We start from the raw sequence: 4,404 nt of genomic DNA, 5'->3' as shown, positions 1-4,404 counted from the left end.
TGTTCATCGTAATGTGACCGAAACTCGAAATATCAAATAATCGTAGATCTCAACCTAGAGAACATATGTTGGTCAATAAATGTCTATCAAGCTAGGTCAGGTCATAGTGTATCACAATCCTAATGCTCGAGATCGACATACAAAAGTTATCCAAAGTCGTTTCAAAAAGTCAATTTTGACAGTTGTTTAACAAAATGAGACGTACCTTATATAAGGATTCATTTATTCGGTTGGTAATATTCAAAAATCCAATTTATCAATCTTACAGACAAGTTGTTTAAATATTAATTGCATATTCAAAAGCAATTCCAATTAACGTCAATTATAATTCAGTTGATCATATCTTTTAATCCGTTCATCGAAACTATTCGATATCTAAATGAAAAGTCATTGATTTTTCGCCACCTTTCCAAAAACATGCATATCATATACCTTTTACCAGTAATATATGTATTTAATTCGTGATTCATCTTAAACTGTTTAACGACGAAATTTAGCATACAAGCATGTATAAATATATATACTCGAGCACTAGACATGGATACACAATTAATATATAAAAGATAAAATATGAGTGCTTACATATAAATATTGAGATTCAATATTGTAGAAAAGTACGTAGACGCAACGGAGATGATAAACACTAGGTTTGATTCACAAATATACCCCCGAACATTACCCATAACCTCCTTGGCAATAACCCATAATTTCCTTAGCTCTATCCCGCTTGAAAACCATTTTGAAAATAACACGCTCATGACCTCGTCGTAGTATTTTAAGTGATATAATTAATAATAATAATAATACTATTAATAATAATAATAATAATGATAATAATAATAATAATAATAATAATAATAATAATAATAATAATAATAATAATAATAATAATAATAATAATAATAATAATAATAATAATTTAAATAAATAAATAACTTATGGAGTAATATATGTGTAAATAAACTCGAGCAGAAACTGGACTTTGATAGGCAACTTTTTGGAATCTGATGCCCATGCGATCGCATGGGTTTTTAGTGTATTTTCCATGCGATCGCATGGCCGCCTGATCCAGCTCAAAATGTTTTTATTTTCTTGTTTGTCGACATATTATTATATAATATATATAATATATATAATTTAAATAATTAATTATATATTATATTAAATTCATGTGCATAGTTGACTTGTAATTTTCGTTCCGATGACTCGTACGTTGTCACTCGACTTATGTCCCAGTTCCGGTTTCTCGAACACATTTTCGTACGCTTAGAAAACTCGCAATTTACGTTTTGTGACTCTTACCTTTGTCAAAATATAGTCTTAAATTATCAATAAACTATATCATTCAAAGTGTATCTTAAACTTTCTAGTGTTTTGGTCATTTACTTCTATAAATCATTGTCTCGCTATTTGTTAATATATATATAATAACAAATCGTTTTATGACCAAGTTAATATACATTTTCAACATTCATAAACACGTTTTAAATATACGTCGCAAGTTATTCATAAAATTAATATTCCAACTTATCATATATATTCAAATAAATATTTAAACCAATAAGTTTAATGTAAGGTATCAAACAATTAATACATTGTTACGTTTTCAAATTATAGTATATATATATATATATATGTAACAACCCAAACCGTAACCGACCAAACTCGACGAAATTTCAAACAAAAAAAAATTTTTTTGGTGCAGGTCATCTGCGCGGCGCGCCAGGTGGCCGCGCGGCGCGCCAAACCACCTGGACAGCCCGCTGTCCCCGGAAGTCAATTTAATGAAAATGTTTGACTAGTTCCCGACACATTTAGCTCAAACGCTTTTAACCATGACTTCATATATGAAAAACTAGCACGTTTAATTAATAAAATCAAATTTACGAAGCGGGGCCCACATTGACCCAAATTACCCCTTAAGTACCAAAATACAATTTTCGACCATAAGACTTTTAATACAAAACAAAGCCGAGCATGGCGATTGGGGACACGCTACCCAATCCTAATAAATCCAAAAGCAAGCCTTCTACGCAAACTATGCAAGTCCTCTAATCCTCGCGCTTACCCGAGCCACCATCCGCATGCAATCTATAAAAAGAGTCAACAACGAGAGGGTAAGCTAATGCTTAGTGAATGATAATATACTACATACATATATATGTATAAAATGGGCACGCCACAAAATAGCAAATATCGCATACCGAGGCATCCATATAAGGCACTACACTAAGCATACCGTACGATCTCTAAGCAACGAGCTAAAGATACAATAACAATATAAGTTCACCAACGACGATGTGAACAACGCCAAATAGCTACACCCGGAGGGTTAGCTACAACACAACAATACATTAATATATAACAATATAAACGAACAAGGTTAACACCTTAACCCAAAACCGAGAACCAAATACCACAATGAAGATTGGCCGAACTACACGAGCCTTAGTAATCCGAAACCACACGAGATTACTATCTTCACAACATCGAGGTTGGCCGAACTACACGAGCCTTAGTAATCCGAAACCACACGAGATTACTACCTCAATAAGATGACCGAACTACACGAGTCACCATGAATCCGAACTACACGAGATTCATTCGATAAGATGACCGAAACTACACGCGTCATCGTGAATCCGAAACCACACGCGATTCACTTCTCCAACTCAAACCCACGGTCACGGGATTATATAATCCACCACATCGGGGCCACAACATCCAAATCACAATCACGTGTGATAATGTACACACGAACGTGTACTTCGCCAAAGATGGTCAACCAAAACGCACAACCGTGCCAATTGGACTTATACAAAAGTCCATCAAGTCCACCTACACGTGAAGTGAGCTCTATAGCCGAGATTCACTTCACCCGACCCGCACCCATCCTACACATACATATGTACATAGGATAATATCACTCACCTTGAAGTCTTGAAGAAAGCTTCCAAGTAATCCGCAACTCGCCAATGGAAAATACCTATTCCATTATCACAATTACAACAATACACTTAGAGTGGATTTACAAATCAACCCAATTCGTCACTAAGTTCAATTTCGACCCAAATGCACTTCCAAGCACAAACCGTGCCCAAACTAACCAATAGTCACTAACACAAGTGAGAATGGTCCTAATATGCCAATTAAACCCGAACACAAGTGTTAAACACGTGTCATACCCATTTTGACACTTAAACCCTAATTTTGACCCATAAAGGTCAAAATCTCATTCTTTGCAAGTTTTGACACCAAAACACATTTAACTCGGTTTAATACTTCAACTTAATCCATTTTAAGTTTATAAACTTCATTAAATCGCCAATTGGGTCATAATCACCACGAAACCCTAATTTGACCCAAAGTCAAAGTTAGTCAACCAAATACCCTAAATGGGTTTCAACACTTCCATAATCACTAACTTAAGTGATTAAACTCAAATTAAAGTTCTAAACATGGCCAATTAGTTCACCAAACCCAAAATCCACCAACAATTAACAACAACCCGATTACTAGCTTCACTAAACCCATTTCATCACATAAAAGGGTTTTACAACTAATTAACTCAAAACCCTAACTTGAATATCAAATTAGATAATTGAAATTCGGAGTTTGAGCTTACCAATACTATCACCGTGTAGCCGAGAACGAAAGGAACAACTTTAAAACCCGAGACTTTGCACGATTCGAGCTTCTTCCTCACCAAAACCTCCAATCTCTCTCTAAACTCTTACTCTCTCTCTAAAAATGGATGAAGATGATGAGTGGATGTGAATGGGATCCAAAACTGATCCAAACTAGCTCATAAGCCTCACAAATCCGGCCTCAAGTGAAATTACCCATTTGCCCTTCATTTAAGCCAATTAAAAACAAGGGATTCTGTCAGCAGCAAACGGCGCGGCGCGCCAAATCCCCGCGCGGCGCGCGACATAACTGAAACAGATTCTTTTGCATTTTAACTCCCATAAATAGCCAACGAAACCCAATCTCGAATGTTATAAGTACACGAGTATGCAAGATAAATATTTGGGTCTTACAACTCTCCCCCACTTAAACTCGATCACGTCCTCGTGATCCTCGTCACTTAACCAAACGGACCCCACTTACGGTCCTAAACATAAGTTCCAACCCGACTTTCCTAGGCAACTATTCTCATTGAAGCACCTTTAACACTAAAATCGTCATCCGCGATTTTCTCAAATCCACAATCCGAGCACTAAAACCATGCTCCTTCCCTAACATCGGGAAAACTCAACCAATCTCGTACCGAGATATAAATCCCTTAGCGTACTATTACCGAGTACAACGCTAAAAGCACCCAAGTCCCAACCTAAGGTCAACAACCCGAACCGATGAAGACCGATCCAAACGAATCCTTACGGATAGCACCAATCACAATAC

General features: G+C 36.1%; 1 long non-coding RNA gene across 1 annotated transcript; it reads right to left on the bottom strand.

Annotated features, from left to right (window-relative positions):
* Positions 1 to 1,864: 1,864 nt before the first annotated feature.
* LOC139851743 (uncharacterized) lies at positions 1,865 to 3,817 on the bottom strand. Its single transcript, XR_011760696.1, has 3 exons — positions 3,626 to 3,817; positions 2,932 to 2,986; positions 1,865 to 2,091 (listed from the first exon to the last, which is right to left on the bottom strand). It is a non-coding gene; the product is annotated as an uncharacterized lncRNA (long non-coding RNA).
* Positions 3,818 to 4,404: the final 587 nt, after the last annotated feature.

This window comes from Rutidosis leptorrhynchoides, chromosome 6 (assembly GCF_046630445.1).
Source record: "Rutidosis leptorrhynchoides isolate AG116_Rl617_1_P2 chromosome 6, CSIRO_AGI_Rlap_v1, whole genome shotgun sequence".
NCBI lineage: Eukaryota > Viridiplantae > Streptophyta > Magnoliopsida > Asterales > Asteraceae > Rutidosis > Rutidosis leptorrhynchoides.
This window is presented reverse-complemented; position numbering and strand designations above follow the sequence as displayed.